The sequence below is a fragment of the Mercenaria mercenaria genome, chromosome 10, assembly GCF_021730395.1.
Source record: "Mercenaria mercenaria strain notata chromosome 10, MADL_Memer_1, whole genome shotgun sequence".
Lineage (NCBI taxonomy): Eukaryota > Metazoa > Mollusca > Bivalvia > Venerida > Veneridae > Mercenaria > Mercenaria mercenaria.
In genome coordinates this window covers 76,476,767-76,495,006 of record NC_069370.1, presented here as the reverse complement: position 1 = coordinate 76,495,006, position 18,240 = coordinate 76,476,767, and the positions used below count along the sequence as shown (strand labels likewise).

The window sequence follows — 18,240 nt, the reverse complement described above, 5'->3', positions numbered from 1 at the left end:
TACAAAATACTACTTCTGTTTTATTAGGATTAAAGTGTTGTCAGAGTGGCTGATTGATGATTTTCGTCTTGCACTGTGTCAAAAACAAAAACAAAACACTTGAACAATTTTCCTTTTATACGCATGATTTGGTGCGTAAGGGGAGGAGTGAGGGGTGTATTTGGACTAGCTGGCATTTTGACGCGTTATTATTCCGTCATTTTGACTGACCTTCTGTACCCCTTTTTTGTTTGCCGATGCAAATATTTGACCAGCCTCATATTCAAAACAACATTTAAAACATCCTCGATAGCCTAGTGGTAGAGAGTCAGCTTCGAGTGCGGAAGGTCGTTGGTTCGATCTCCGTTTGCGTCATACCAAAGACGTATGTACAAAGACTAGTACCTCCCTTGCTTGGCGCTCAGCATTCGAAGGGAAACTAGCCTCTTCTCTCATACCCTCTTGCCGATGGATCCCATCAGGAATGGGGTACCGAGAGTGATTCATATAAGTTGTAGACCTTCCTAATATTTTGATATTCTGGGCACAGTATGGGGACGTTATACATTTTCTCCATTCAACAACTTTCCGCTGGAAAAAGATAGATTACTCCAAAATTAACCATGCAGAATTTGCCATTACACGTACTTTTAATTTGAATAGATACATTGAATAAATATCATTATTTTATGTATGTAACCTATACCGACTTATAAAAGCATCATCATGTTGTATTGTCATTTTCAGATAGTTTGGAGGAGTTTCACTGTAGGGAGGGAATGTATTCCTGTTAAACCAGACTACTTATGAATGAACTTAATGGGTGCATTTACGTCTATAAAGATCAGATTAACTTTTCTATCTTTCTTTTTTTACTGTTGCATAAACATCACATCAACGTTGAAAATACTTCAAAGCTGAAATGATGTTTCGGATTTCTTTAATCTTTCATTCAATTAGGTAGTTGTAATTCAATATATAAATTTAATTTTTGAGTTATCTATCTTCTTCCAGCGGGAATTTGTTAAATGGAGCAGAAGTGTAATGTCCCCACATGGTGACCAGAATAACAAAGAATTTATTTAAAAGGAAAATTGCTGTTGATTAACATTTATGTACAAAGATAATACAATTTATTTGACTAACAATTTTAGAAATGTACAAAACAGATAAGAAAAAGGAAATCCGTATAGTATGTTTTAATATCGTCTATAATTGCCTTTTTAGCCTTCTTAGACATGCCCAATTTATAACACTTTCGAAAAGTTTTCACAAACAGTACACGGAGAAACTGAATTTAAAACTAGTACAGTAGTTACAGTAACTGCTTCAAGAGAGTTTACTGTATATAAAGAAATGTATTTGATGCATCATAGCTGAGGCACATATACAAAACACGTTAGTTAGGCATTGTACCTAATTTAAAGAATATTTAAAAGATGAAATAAAAAGTAAATATTATCATATATGATGCCATTGCATGATACAACAACTTTTATTTTCAATGTTCTGTCATCAGTAATGGAATAATGTTCAAAAGATGATCAACAACAAATAGTCCAACCTGTGTAAAGGGAAGGTAACTGTGTAACTAAATATTGGTCACTTAAGACAGTACTAGTTATCTCCCTTATCAATTTGCATATAGAGTGTCAGAATTGACCCTAAATTGACCTATGGTCTGTTTCATGTAGCAATCAAAGAAAACACTGATGTTCTTAAATATTTATTTAATTCTGTTTATATGAAATATAATGATTTATATAATGTTTTATGAAAATAGTACAAGTATGTTTAATGAAAGTGATAAGTATGTGGTACTGCACTTTGTTGACAGTAAAAATATGAATTATATTAAAATGAAAATGAGAAAAAGAACATATAGCTACAATTCATTAAAAACATAAGATCATAAAAAATGAGACAACCAATTCCTAAGAAAAGGCAACTTCATAGTAACAGAGACAATCAAAACTGGAAAAGAGGTCAAATGTTGCCTTGTAGTACTACTTCTTAATGTTTGAATAATGCCAGTTCAAATCTGAAATACAAAACGTTTGACTAGTACAGTGGTGACATCACTTTAAAAGTAACCATGCCGCTATCAAAGTTGATAGGGAACTTGAGGAAATTAACCTGCAAAGTTTCGTGAAGACTAATCAATAATATATTGTCCAGACAAACAAATCAGGACAGGCACAGGCACACTAAGTCTTCATTTCCGTAAACTCGCACAACAAAAAGTAATGACAATATAAAATACTGAAAACATACTCATGACAAGTACAAAAGGGCCAACATTTCTGAGTCATAGAACTTTCTGATCTTATGATGCTTAATGAGGTAACATGTTACACAAAATATTGCCATGGTAAGAAAAGGGCAATAATTATGAAAAAAGCCAAATGCAGTTATGGAACTAGTGCATTTAATGTCAAATTATTACAGTTTGCAATTGTAAGAAGTTTAATACATTTTTCATAACAAAGTGGAAGGTGTTGTGTTAGGTATTTTTATGACAAAACATGTCTCACACCTATGTATGCCTTTATGCTATGGCAGCTATTTTGTGCAGCAAAATGGAAAGTGTCGGTGATATGCAAAAATATACTTGGTACTGATCACTCCTGTGAAGTTTCATCAAAATCTGTTAAGTAGTTTTGATCTGTGAAAGCCGACAAGATTTTTCTACTTTTAGCTCTGGCTGCAATTTAGTGCATCGAAACGAAACGTACAATCGATATGCACAACACTATGCTTGGTACTGATAATTCCTGTGAAGTTTTATCAAAATCTGGCCAACAGCTTGTCCTTTTAAAGTCAGACAGGCTTAATGCGTATAGACGAGAAGGCATAAACAATACCTCTCCCCACCTTTAGATGAGATATAATTCCCAGATAAAACCTTACATACAACACGTTACAAAATCAGGATGCTAAAAAATGGATGTGCAATACCTCTACCTATCCTTCAGTGAAACGAAAAAGGACAAAACACAAGTAATATGGAGGAGTTGTGGGCCATGACATGTACGATAAACAAATGTTTTAAGACTGAAGAAAATGCATTGAATAATTCAAAAATTTACATTAGTATTTCAGTTCAATATATATAAACTTTGTCATACTAAAATGATATTGCAATTAAAATGACCGATCACTTTTTAGATTTCTGAAGGAGAAAAACAATTTATGCCAACTTTAAACTTACAACTTTAACAAGAGCTGTCCGTAAGACAGCCAAGCTCGACTATTCGAAATATTCTCAGAGGCAGGACAATATTACCTAAAAAGGTTAAATATCAAAAGAGTTTTAAGTTCAAAAGGGGGAATAATTTGACCAAAATGCATAGCAGTTATGGGACTTGCTGCTATCAACTAGTTTTATAACCTCGAAGGCACATGTGAAGTTTCAATTCAATATCTGCATTAGTTTTGGAGATAGAAACTCGCATGTAAAACTTTAACCAGAATTTTCTAAGTCCAAAAGGGGGCATAATTTGCCAAAATACACGCCAGAATTATGGAACTTGATCCAGTGAGGTTAGTAATTGATCTAGAAAAAGAAAACATAAGTTTCAAATCTATATGCCTTTTAGTAATAGCTGTATGTACTTGCACGCAAAACTTTAACCAGAATTTGCTAAGTCCAAAAGGGGGCATAATTTGGCCAAAATGAAGGTCAGAGTTATGGGACTTGCTGCTATCAACTAGTTTTATAACCCCGAAGGCACATGTGAAGTTTCAAATCAATATCTGCATTAGTTTTGGAGATAATAACTTGCATGTAAAACTTTAACCAAAATTTTATAAGTCTAAAAGGGGGCATAATTTGCTCAAAATACATGTCAGAGTTATGGGTCTTGACCCAGTGAGGTTGGTAATTGATCTAGAAAAAGAAAAAATAAGTTTCAAATCTATATGCCTTTTAGAAATAGCTGTATGTACTTGCACGCAAAACTTTAACCAGAATTTTCTAAGTCCAAAAGGGGGCATAATTTGGCCAAAATGAAAGTCATAGTTATGGGACTTGCTGCTATCAACTAGTTTTATAACCCCGAAGACACATGTGAAGTCTCAAATCAATATCTGCATTAGTTTTGGAGATAATAACTTGCATGTAAAACTTTAACCAAAATTTTCTAAGTCCAAAAGGGGGCATAATTTGCTCAAAATACATGTCAGAGTTATGGGACTTGACCCAGAGAGGTTGGTAATTGACCTAGAAAAAGAAAAAATAAGTTTCAAAGCTATATGCCTTTAATTGATGGCTGTATGTACTTGCATGCAAAAACTTAACCAAGGTGTGACGCCGACGCCGACGACGACGCCAGGGTGAGTAGAATAGCTAGACTATTCTTCGAATAGTTGAGCTAAAAACGAAAATTATCAAACGTTTTACTGTCGTATTGCATGAAATTAAATTTTGTCACCATACAAATAATTAATGATTTTAATAATACTGATAACTATGATCTTAAGTTTGATTTGTGAACATACTGTGCTATAAACTGAGACAAAACAGTACTGATACACTACACGACACAGTATTTTGAAAATTATAACAGTGTAATGTTTACATATTCTCAAAGTTTCTGAATCACATTTACATGCACAGTTGGACAGGACTTGTTGCTCTCTACATGTGCGTCCTACAATAACAGCAAATATGTAACAAAATTGATTCAGAAGGCTCCTCTATACTAAACTGTGCAAGCTGCAGACACTGATCTTGAACAATAGCTGAACGGTGACACTGAAGATTTCACAGGTATATATCTGAAGAAAGAAATGCATAATGTAGTAACTCTGTATTCGAGGTGTCTTCAGCTCTTTAATATTCAAAATATGTATATTTCTGAATAACGGGTAGAATAAAAGTGTTACTGGATTAATAAAATTTCAACATATCTTATGCATAAGACCCATTTTAGTAGAATATATCAAGAGGCCAATAGTGACCCTAAGTCACTCACTTGACCTTACTATTTTACCTAAAATATATGTATGACACACTTTGTATTTTGGAATATTATGATGGCAGGCTATATTTTATTCTATATCTTAAATACTTTGAAAATAACACACCTTATACTTGACATTTCATAATTTATATCATACATTCACCTTTTTAAGCTTATAACAGTAGAATTGTGTTTACCTTTTTAATTAATTTCAGGAGGAAAATGTAAGATATTTGGAAAGTTACATTCATAAGTCTGTAATTATTTGGTACTGTATAATTTCTTTTTGTAAGTGTAAAATTTATATATCATACTTGACCCTTGGTCTCATGTGAAACAAACTTTACACAAGCCTCTTGAAGTGATATATGCCAAATCAATAACTGAATTACATTGTAACTCTTTGAATATTGTAAACAATTACCTGAAGGTATCAATATCTGTGTTTAATCACAGGAGTCTGAAATTCTATCAATAAGACCATAGAAGTCTATCTTTACAAAACATACCACCAGGTGTTTATTTTATATATATAGGGGGTATTTTTTGTAAAGATAGACTTCTATGGTCTTATTGATAGAATTTCAGACTCCTGTGGTTTAATTAAGTCATACAGATCAACATTGGCATTCTCATCATATGAATCCACAGAACATTTTACACTGAAATAAAGAAACAATTCCTACAAATTTTGTACTTCCATTACTGAAATTTACAGACTTTACATTAAATTAGGACTCTAATCCATTTCTATAGTATGTTTAAAAGCTTTGAAACACGGTTAGTGGCCGACAATAGTAGTTCTTTTATCTCTGTATCATATGAAAGGCTAAGAGTTAAAAAGTCTGAATAGATATCTTTACCTAAGTCAAAATTTCTTGATTCAAAATGGTTGGCTGTACCATCCTTCATGAAACTTCATAAAATCATTTTAATTACATTTACAATGTGTATTAAAGAGTATCATTTGTACATCATTGTACCATCAGACCATCTTTCACTTCTGTCAACCTGACTAGACATGTTGGATACCCTGAAATATATAAATGATAAAATCTGTGAAAAGACTCATCATGCAAAAACCATAACACCGTCTTTATAAAATCACCTTAACACCTTAACCTAAAAATATATTATTATTTCAAATTATTATTGTCCATAAAAGTATAATGTATCCCATCCATAATCATTACATGACTCCTTATATAATTTACCAGTTCATAGTTTGGAATGGCTTCCAGCCTAAATCCAGAAGTTGGAAGAAAAACAAGTTATGAAAGTTTATTTATGGTGTCATTTAAAAGAATGACCTGCCTGTTAATTGTCAACTGTTTGCTCTTTTTAATATTGATAGGCAATTGCATTTTATCAAATGCTGTCTAATATATATCAACTGTCAATAGTTTACAAGTGTTAATTAGATGTCACTGACTTGTTTACTCTCAACATCATAAACAGAGATAAAACTAATACATGTAAATTGTAAAACATTGTATGAGATACCCTTCCATCCTGTATAAATTGCCTATAAAAAGAAATTACATAGAAGTATTATCCCACAGTTTTGACTGCCCCTGCTCTATCTAACTTTTCAAGCTTCTGCAGCCACTTTAATAATGTGTCATCTGTTCGCTTGTACTTCTGTCTGAAATGAGGTAATTATAATATTTCAATAACTTATAATTATAAATATATTATGTTATTCTTTTCCTACAATTTGCGAGTTTATTTCGAAAATTCATTTTATCTCAATTACATTCTGTTCTGACTACAGCTAAAATACAAAGAACAGACTATAAGCTATTATAAGGTCAAAGGTCACCCTAAAAGGAAAAATCAGTAAACTTAGGCCCAGTTAATCACACATGCTTTAAATAAGCTGTCATTTCACACAATAATTTGCTATAGGGTTATGTATCTACAAACAAAAAACAAGAAAAAACAAATTAATAGAAAGAACATTTTTGGGCAATTTGAAAAGCGACAATGAAAGTGAAAGTAGAAAGTCAATATTTTCTTATCGACTTTTCTTTCATAATTTCCATTTAAAGCGTAACAGTTTACTTTCATACTGTATTGAATAATCCATAAACATTATACTTACCGTTTAAATGCATGAAAAATCCTCATGGTACCCGTAAACTTATAATTTGTTGATAACCTCTCAGTTTTCGGCCGTTTTCACGTGAAAATACGAAACCGGTGTTGACATAAATGTTCTACTTCCGAAGGTATTCGATTGCGTAAATCGGCTCTAGTACTATGTCTACGTTAGTTATATAGATTTTTTTTCTACTGCTTTATGTTTATATCCTCTCATTCGTTATTACTGTCTGTTATGCGGATTGAATCAGGTGTATGCAGCATCATACTTTCCGAGTGTTTCAACTGAACTAAACAGGGCTAAGGGGCCAGAAAATGTTCACAAGGAATGTAAGATGTAATGTTTGCTTGAGTTGATGAAATACATATGAATTTATCCCGTTATGTTCTATTTCATTAAAAGCATGGTTGCATGTTTATTTTTTAAAACATTGTATAGGACGGTTACTCTTATGACCTTAACAATTATTATATATCGGTGGTTATTCAAACTGCCTAGTTATCACTACAGTGCTGTCAATGAGGATCACTGTTATTGACAAATATCCGTGTTCGTTCAGTTTTACAAAATAAGTTTTAGTTCAGTAACTGCATAAACCTTGTTATTTGAGGTTTTCGAATATAAGAATATTTTAAACATTTTCGTATCAAAATGTAAAAAAAATCTATAAATCGATTGAATTGTTTTATGTTATGGACACCACGACGTCCTGATTTTTCACGCGAAAATTGTAAGAACTATTATGATCGGTATAACCTATTTATATGCCACAAGCGGTATGGGAAAGTTGAATTTTATAACAAAGTGTCAACTACGTTTATTCAGATATTCTGCACCAAGTATTTGAATGTGCATCAATAAGTACTTCCCATTACGAAGATGTTGTCCAGACGTCGATCCGCAGACATTGGATTTTAAATACTTCAGACACATACTTTGCCACAGTGACCTCTGTACATATCTTTGAAGATTACCTGACTTATCATCGGGAGTTTTGCATGTGTATTTCAGTAAAGGGCACGTTGCGAACACTCGCTAGGCATATTTGTTTGCTTCTTCCGCAGATTTATTACAAGATTCTTGTCTCTTACCTTCCCGTCGAATTTGTAATCTTTTGTGTGAAAAGTGTAAGTTGATACGACAGGTGCAGCAAAATGTTCTTTATAGTTTCTGCACGTATATCCGTCTCGTGTATTTTCTGTATATACATCAGTGAGTTCAACTCTCAGTTTCATAGATGTATGAACTGCAAGTCATAAAGATTGTACTTCATTGTTACAAAAACAAAATCTCACTGCACTTTTACACGTCACATAAAATCGTTTCCTTTGCAAAGACTTTACACATAATATTGGTATATATTAAAAGTGTTGCGCATTTGTTCTTTTGTATTTTTGTGCACCCACTATGAATGGTGGGGGAATATAGATTTGGTCTTGTCCGTGCGTGCGTGCGTCCGAAAATGTTTGTGCCGCGCCTAGTATAAAAAGTGTTTGATATAAATCGATGAAACATGGCATGATTCTTTACCATGATATAAACTTTCGAACCGCCTACTTTTCGTCTAGCTCCACCCCGTATATCCAGATAAGATGGTCTGTGTACAGTACAAAGAATTTGATTTAAAATCTTAAAAGGTATTGTCACAGATTCAACTTACACCATGTTATCAAAATAAAAAAGTAGAATATTTGTGACTTGTAAAGTTGTTGATGTGTTATTTATAATGCCTTATTGAATTGCATTATCCATAAAAATATAAACATTAGACATTCTGTGACTAAACTATGTCACAAAGTGGTAATTTTTGCGCTACGGTCATTTAATAGGAACGTTTTAAAGGGTATGTACTACGTTCATGGAACTGCTTGCAACTTAACCTTTAGCCTGCTAGCGGCAAATGTTTCTGCCTTTGCTGCAAAAATTGGGACAGTTGCCCTATGATTATAAGATATCGGTGAGACGTGTATCTTAGAAAGTCAGTCAAACAGAATGATTTCAATAGACCTGTATAACATTGAACAATAGCAAAAGCTTCTTAGTCTCCGTTATTCCTTATAGAATGCTATTATCGCTTTACTTTTTGTCGTTCAAGGACATATTGAAAGATGATAGTTTAGCTCTTTTATGTTTACTGGAACTATTTTTAATTAGGGCAATACAAACTGCACCATCATAACCTCATTCCCGTTATTTTACTAAATATCTGTAGAATAAATATTAGAAAGGTAACTTTTGCAGCTGGGGCAAAGCAGTAAATTTCTAAATTCCCCACATCTGCCATTTCTACTAGGATAGATTTGAAATATTACTTTAGGACATTATTTTATTTTATCTAAAAAGTATACTCATTTCCCATTTATATAGAATTTCTTTTTGCATTTTACACACATATAAACGCTTGCGATTTATTCCAATTTGTCTATTCCGCATTTATTTTTGTAAGTAATAGATCGAATATGAATGTCGTTTCTGGAGTTGACACAATTTAAGATAAAAAACGGCTGATAAATGGAAACAGTATTTATTCGGTATTTTTCAAATATTACGCGGAAAATATTTTTCTCGTGAATATGAGCTAATTTTTTTATAGATCCATGATAATAACTTGAATAATCTGGAAAAGGGACTACGGGCTGAATATACCAAATTTAGAGACTAAATGATACGGAAACACGTTATAAATGATCACTTTACATATGTCTTTGGCGTCACGAGATGACCCAACAGGATAAGTTGCCTAAAGCCTAACTCTAACTTTTATTTTGTCAAAATAATAATCCTTTTTAACAGAGAAATTCTGTGAAAGACATGCCTGAAAGCAAGTTGGTTTCTCTGCAACTTCTTGATGAAAGGCTTTTGAAATGATCAAACATTTTTTGCATCATGTTTAATTCAATAAATATATTACATTTTAGACAGCCACTATTAGCCTGTAAATTATACCTTTTGTGGCAAGACGTATTGAGTTTAAATTTCATCACCTATTCTTTTGCGTGATCAAGTTACATTAAAATTGTCTCGATAAAACCACGTATGGCGGTGCTGGTCACAGACCCTTAAAACACTTGGACGGAGTCATATCAGCTATACGTACGTAAATATGGACGGTCCTGCTTGTACGTCAATACAGCGGTCCAAAATAGAAAAATACATCATAAAACTCGGTTACACATCTGAATAATTGTATCGTTTGCTCCAAACTTCCTGAAAATGAGATAAATCTTTGTTTAAAAATTCATAAGTTTATCTTGAAACTGAAACTGAATTTGATGAGATAATGTAACATTCAAAGCTATCTGCAATGGGTCTACTTTCATGAAAGCATTCCAACTTTCCATGAAGCAATCATGAAAGCATTCATTTTTTATCACAAAAAAAGGAAATGTTTCGCGGACATATCTTGTCATCTACGCAGGACTTGGCACTGATGCGAATTTTTCACCTGATAATAAGTCTCTAAATTAGAATAAAAGTAAATATGTAGAAATATGCCACCATATAAATGACATAGATGAACCTTAGATATCAATTTGGTAAAAATAAAACTGTACTTTAACTGGAAAGGACATACATACTGGTACAATTTGAAAGTGACTTATAAATACGTTTCTGAAAATGCACATTCAGTCAATGCTTTCGTTCTAGGACAAATAAACACTCGAATGAGGATATTTGTTATGCAAAGACTATAATTTATGTAGTTACATAATTAATGCTGAGCTATTTCAGAAAATAATAACAGTTATCTCTCCTTATATAGAATATTTTATCTATTGCACTGCTGTGGTTTCTGGTTATGGTAGGCTGCCTTTTTGGAACGTGGCTCTCCTTATCAAATATTTTTCCTTGCTATTTCCCCTTCCCTCATGACTCCTGAGCCATTCTCTAACCTAACCCCATTTTTATATTTTGCTTATATGTAAAATGTACTTGTTGTTGGAGCGTCTGCTGTATCTTTCCACCACAGTTTCTACTTGTTGCGGGCCTACGTTGGGATGTTCGGCTTGGCTAAGATTGTTGTGCTCTGTGGTTCTGGAAACTCATTATCTACCTTTGAATTTTAAATTTTTATAACTGTTTGTGAAGTACATAATCTAGATGATTTTGCATTACCGAGGTTTAGTAATAGTCTCATAAATTATAGTCACTTGCACGTCATTGTTCAGTTACCTAAGGAATTATTGGGTTTTTGCTAGCGATTTATGTTTAATTTGCCGAACCTATTCTTTTATTTCGCATGAACACCGAAAAAGGTTTATTTCTAATATGTACTTTATTTTTTCCATTTATAAACAAGATTGTTTTATAAACATATTTGTTACATTTAACATTAAATTCAGCTTCCCGGCCATTCTGTTTACGAGACGGAACAACTACTACATCATCTAAGGAACTTTCTCCCTGACTATACGCAGACGTCGTCAAAACAGCGGTCTTTTATCACTAAGCAGCGTTGACTTTCGCGCCTCTCCTTTTGGTGGTCATACGAAATGAACACAGACTATATTAGAGATATACACTGAGAACGTTATGTTAACTTGCATAATGATAAGAACGTGTTTGATATTCCTCTCCGGCAAAATTTTGATAAGCAATTGAGAAATTATTGCAAGAAAAAAAAAATATCACTTTGTGTGTCTTTAATTTTGTTAGCAGATGATATTGCATTTCTAACGATAGATTCTACTAGTTACCGAGCACACAAATATTGTATTATTTATGACAGAATTTGTCTGCATGTGTTAATGACATGTCTTAAGTAGAATGTTTTGTAAAATTTAAAACTTCATTTTGATATTAACACTATTTCAATATTGATACGAATGATTTTTTACGTAAGCAATTTATGCTTTAGATATATTCGCACCACCGTGAGAATGAATTAGATACTGTAACAATGGAATCAGTAGAGGAAAACGCAAATGTTCAGGAAATTCATATCAGGCGAGAGCTGTGTAACGATTTTATCTTGCCGACTACCCTTTAGTTACATGCTATAATCGACACATTTTGTAAATTAACAAAGCTAATCACATCTCAGACTGGAATCCTGCAATCATTTATTTGGTCATTCTGATTTGTTTATACTTGATTAAACCCGGCATAAAATGTACAATGAACTGTATTTTGACCGAACCACTAAACACAAAAGGTTATGAACTGGCTTTTATCAGAAACACACAACAGATCTGTTCCATCCGATTTCACGATGTCAGAAATGCCTTGAAACTTCGACTTTCGTCCTGTTTTCTGTTAAATTCTTTATCTTGCATGTAAATGATCATACAACAAACCGATGAGTAACAAATATGTTAATTTCTTTGTTTAATGATGATTTAACTTAAATCAAGATTTCAACGACCGTGTTCCCCATACAGAGTTATTGTTCTTCTACTTCCGCTTCTTACGTCTACCTTCACGAGCCTAAACAAAGTAGGAGAATGTTAAAGGCACGAAAACACTAAATTCACCCTCGGAATTGATATCTATAGCTTGAACTATATAATCCGACTTGATTCAATTATGCAAACGATGTGGCAGTCATTTCGTTTTAATAACAATTCATATCTGAAATGTACTTACAGGATATGGAATATATCCTGTCTCTTCGTGACGTCTATTGACCAATAGAAATGCAAGAAACTTGTAGGAGGCGAGGTAAATTTGCATATTTGTCTAAAACATTTAAGTTAACTGTATTGAACATGTATAATCAGAATGATTTTCATGTAGGTCAGTAGGTTGCAGTTGGACTTTAGTTAAATAGTACTAAACAGGTAATCAAGCACCACTTCCTGGCTAGTCTGATAATGGCAGAAAGAAAATAAACTCTCAGTATTTCCCAGTGGCAAATGTTTTATGTAAGCAAGTTTCTATTGTTTAGTTTCATTGTTGACTAATACTTGACACTTTGATAGCATTTTCGAGGATATTTTTGCATTTATGGAAATGTAAACAAACCTTATTTCTCATGTGTTCATATACCATTTTAGCTATGGGTTTGGAAAGTATTCCATAGTGTTGACCTGTCAGACAAAACAAATGTGTGATAGAAAATACATGACGCCTTCTTTTCTCGGATTTTTTTTGTGTGGTTTATATGCCGTTCAAGGACACAAGGCTAGTAATTTCTTTTTTTTTTCAATTGGACTATGTGTTACAGCTCTCAGAAGATTGTTAACTTTATATAGAACATATAGAACATTTATTTACTAATATACAACCTTTAAAACAGTGCTATTGTACGTGACTTACGATCAACACTCTTGAACAGACATAATTATATTGTAACTCCTATGTGTTAGCTTGGCTGTGTCCTAAGCTTCCAGATCATTCGAAATATATGTCACGAGGTCCAAAACCAGTGAATATCAGTATTTTGTCTATATGTTGTTTTGTCCTCGTTCCGTGTATATATTGTATGAAATGTCTTTATGTGTTATTATTTTGTATTATTTCTATACAGCCCGATCCTATATGAATTCCTATGTCATTTTCATTTTATTTATCCATCTAACATTTTCTAACGTTTACCATGTAATTAAAGGCCTTAACAAGATTTGCATGCCGGGCCTCAATTTTTTGAATTTTTCCCGGATGTAACTACACGCATGCGCACTTGGAAATAGATTCTTGATGGCTTGCGCCTGAAGTTTTTCTTTGCTGATAAATTTATTTATCAAGTTTTTGTTTTTGTGTCTTTACAGGCCAAAACGCCCCATCCCAACAAAAAGAGAACACACGACATATATATCATAGAAAATAACTGAGATATTATGGGCATTTTTGTCAGTATCATTACTGCTCAAATCTTAAATTAAATGAAATTTGAAGGATGAACATTATTTACATTTTCCCTAACATTTGAAAGTTTCAACTGATTGTTTTCTTAGTCTGTTTCAACAATTCACAATGCTTTATTTGTAACACCTCTTACAGAAGACACTTATACGTGTGGATAACAGCGTTTTGTTTGATGTCTGAAATATCTTACAAGTAAAGTCCTTTCTGTGTGCTCTTCATTTTTGACCTATCCCCTACAATTTATAAGATTTACAACACATTAAAAAAGCAGATTAAATAAGTTCATAGCAACAAACTTGTCTTGATGTATTAAGCAGCGCCATGTGATATACAATATACTCAACACAATTTCAATATTATATTACTCTGCAGTGCATCAACATTTGAGCAAACACAAATAAATAAAAGTGCTATCATACAGTTATCCCTAGCAGAAAAACTCGGTCAACATTGATAATCAGCGAATTTCATTCCATTTACAGACCTTTTTTTCATAAACGCTCTATGACCGAGTTTATTTCGAGATTGACCGAGTTTTTCAAAATTCTATTATATGTATTTGTATTCATAATTTTACACGTCAAAAACATTGCGAAATGATACTAATTTCACTTGGGTAATAATTACATTTTACCCGGACTTTGTCACATACTCCCTGCGAAAATCTTAAATTTTAAACTGAAATCAAAGAATTAAATCCTTATAACATTTCAATGAAACTTCAAGATTTTGTAGTTTGTAGCATCATCTGTGGCATGTGCAGTCAAAACTGTAATTTGATTTCTGAAATGATATGGTACTTATTTCTAATGTCACTATATATCAAGTGTAAAAATACATTGTTTTACCAAAGTGGAAACTGGTACGTACTTGAAAATGCAGCTCTCTAATTGATCAGTTACAACTCCTGATGTCATGATAAAATTATGAACGAGTAAAAAGATTTATGAATACCGTCCGAACATATTTTTTCAGCTTACGTTTGCCGTTGCGATGTATTTATTTCTAAGAACCGGTGGTACAAATGTTATAAGACAATCTATTTTGAACAAGGGGAAGTTTAACTTTTGATAAATTCCGTTGTAACAATGAAATTAACTTGAATTTCATCCACATCTTTTGTTATTGATAGTCAATGTATCGATACATTTTCGATACGATTGTTAGCTTTGACACGCTGCATGAAGGGAAGAATATTTTTCTGAATGCACAACGTATATCGAGAATTTAGTCATATAGTTTATGAAAATAAAAACATGTCATATATGTAATAATTGTAAAATGTAAACAAGATTCAAGTTAAAACTTTTCATTATCACAATACCCATATATGCGGAGTGAAAGCACACATAAAGCATTTGTAATAACTTCACAGACCATTTGCATGCAAGTAATTAATACCGTTACTTGTTCGAATCCGGCATGCCCCATCCAATCTGTAATAATTTCACTCAGCAATTTATCGTGCGCATGTAATATAAATCAAGCAAAATAAAGTTCAATGAGGTAAGCATCCTATTCCTCAGCGGTATTTTATTTTTTGAAAAGAAGTGTATTTCACCTTTTTGTATTCGTGCGAGTTTGGCATTCCCTCATCCAGTTTCCATGATACAGGTTCCTGACTGTTCCAAGCTAATGCTCAAACTTTCAACGTGCTTTCTGTCAGTTTCGTATTAAAAAGTGTTATCTTCATTATCTGGTATATTGATGGTCTTGGTCGGTAGCTTACATTTCCACTACCGTTCATGAACAGACTTGATCAAACCGAGCCTGCAACATTTTCGATTATATCGTGTTAGGCGAGCTGTAGATTTCCACTTTTTTATTTCACTATTCTAATCCCCCCATATTTATGTCCATTCTCAGTTTTTAGTTCAACTCAGCACGAAGTACTCAGTGGTAAGCTATTGTGATTACTCACCGTCCGTCATCCGTCTGTCCTCATTTTCTTCAAACGACATCTCGTCTAAAACCTCATGTTGAAAGTTGGTAAAATTTAGCCTGGATATTCCTTCCGTAGTGTTCTTGAAATTAATTTCAGACAGTTCCATTTAGTTGTACAAAGGGGCCACCAGATTTTAAAGTTATTTCTTCTACAGTTGCAATTTGTGGTATGACGCATGCTGTGTTTGCTGCTATTTGTGCTTGCGGAAATTCTACACTTAACTTTTTTATTGTTACATACGTTTGTTCTAAACCAGATCTTTTGACAAACAGATATACAATAGTGTTTTGTGAAACAGATTCTAGACGTACATCCATTTTGCAAGCATCATACCCCAAAAGCTTTACAAAACTCTTTTTAAATTCTTTATTAGAATCTCGGTTAACAATGGTTAACATATTTTGCATATTTTAGAATTAAAATAAAAGCAATACCAGGAGGTTACCTTGAGACAGAGACACCACTCACTTTATGAGATTTTGTATGAAAATGATTTTTAATTTTAGTTACTTAAAAACAAAAATGATGTATTTCTGATCCGAAAGAAAAATGACTATCTTTAAAACTATTTCTTTAAATTATTGTTACTAGTGTACCCTGGAGATTACCCATACAATGTTAGATAATTCACACTTCAATGACATAAGTGTATAATACAACAACAGCGAAAAAGCAATCTGACTGAAGTACATCTCCTATTACGCTACGCATATTATCTGAGAACGACCTATTCAGCCAGCCAATCAGAGCTTAACTTACAACATCTTGCAAATCTACCTGTAGCTTTGACTTTTGATATTTACAATTCTTATGTCGTAATGTATCAGATAGCCGGCTAGCTCAGTCGGTAGGCCACTTGCTTTGTAAGCGAGGGGTCCCGGGTTCGAGCCCTAGAATGACTGCACATTTTTCTTACTCTTTGACATTCAAACAAGTCGTTCAATTTCAATCCTTGCATCTCATCAAAGTTCATGTTAATCGTGCGTTAAATAAAATTCAGAATATAAAATATGAAACTTAAAACAATGCGATAGGAAAGTGCTTGTCGTTGTTATTTTGAAACTTCCATCTAGATTACCATTTCTTGTTTTAGTCAACAATTTAAAAGTCTAAAATCTGAAAAGTAGATCCTCGGAAGCATCGAGAACAAGGCAAACAGTGAAAATTGCAGACTCGGTTTGATTGAGTCTGTTCATGAGCAATAATGGAAAATGCAACACTGCCCACGTCCCCTAGCACCGGCTTAAGCAGTATTCAATCTTCAAATCTAAATGAGTTAAAATCAATGATCCCGAAGGACCAGAAAATATAACAACACTGAGATGAAGTCGGGGCGACTTTTTACGGCCGCCACACAGCACTTAACACCCGCTGTTGTGAAGTAAATAAAATCTGAAAAGTAGATCCTCGGAAGCATCGAGAACAAGGCAAACAGTGAAAATTGCAGACTCGGTTTGATTGAGTCTGTTCATGAGCAATAATGGAAAATGCAACACTGCCCACGCCCCCTAGCACCGGTGTAATGAAGTATTTCGACCCCCATAGAATAACGACCCGCGGTCATTATTCTATAGAAAATGTGACTCCTTTCCTGTAAAATATTGACGCCCCTTATAAAAAACTGACTCCCTTTGATAACTCTATAGAATAACGACCCCCCGGTCATTATTCTACAGAAAAACTGACCCCTCCAAGTAAAATACTGACTCCCTAAAGATGACTCCCTTCGAATCTTATAGAATAACGACCCCGGTTATTATTCTATAGAAAAAGTGACTCCTTCCATGTAAAATACTCACTGCCGAAATTACTACATTCGAACTCTCATACAATATCGATTCCCGGACATTATTCTATTTAAAAAAGTTACTCTTTCCGTGTCAAACACCGGCTCCTAAAAAGACTTTCGACGATAATATCTATTAAAAAGTGATCTCCACCAAACCTAACGGACAATTTTACTAGATCTACAACTCTAATACCCTCAATTGCCAATAGTTAACATTTTGATTGTACTACTACTACTGGTGCCGCTACTTCTATTGCTATTACTACATGTACTTCTTCTTCTACTACTACTACTACTACTACTTCTACTACTACTACTACAACTGCTACTACTGATACTACTATACCTGCTTCCACTAATACGTCGTGTACATCTACCTCTTCTTCTCCTGCTGCTGCTGTTGTTGCTGTCACTTATTCCTCTGCTGCTGCTGCTGCTGCTGCTGCTGCTGCAACTGCCACTACCACTGCCACTATTACTACTACTACTACTACTACTACTACTTTCTATTGTTGCCGCTACCGTACTTTACTGCCACTGCTAAGTATTGCAACTTCTATTAATACTAATTTCTATGCTAGCAGTTTCTTGTGCAGTTTTCTTCTGAAGAATTACTTCATACCGAAGTTTGCAGGGATTATTGACACTGGTG

At 33.5% G+C, this 18,240-nt stretch overlaps 1 long non-coding RNA gene across 1 annotated transcript; it reads right to left on the bottom strand.

Annotated features, from left to right (window-relative positions):
• Nucleotides 1-1,458: 1,458 nt before the first annotated feature.
• LOC123560151 (uncharacterized) lies at nt 1,459-7,289 on the bottom strand. Its single transcript, XR_006688103.2, has 5 exons — nt 7,048-7,289; nt 6,486-6,588; nt 5,807-5,976; nt 5,368-5,605; nt 1,459-4,758 (listed from the first exon to the last, which is right to left on the bottom strand). It is a non-coding gene; the product is annotated as an uncharacterized LOC123560151 (long non-coding RNA).
• Between the last annotated feature and the right edge of the window lie 10,951 nt (nt 7,290-18,240).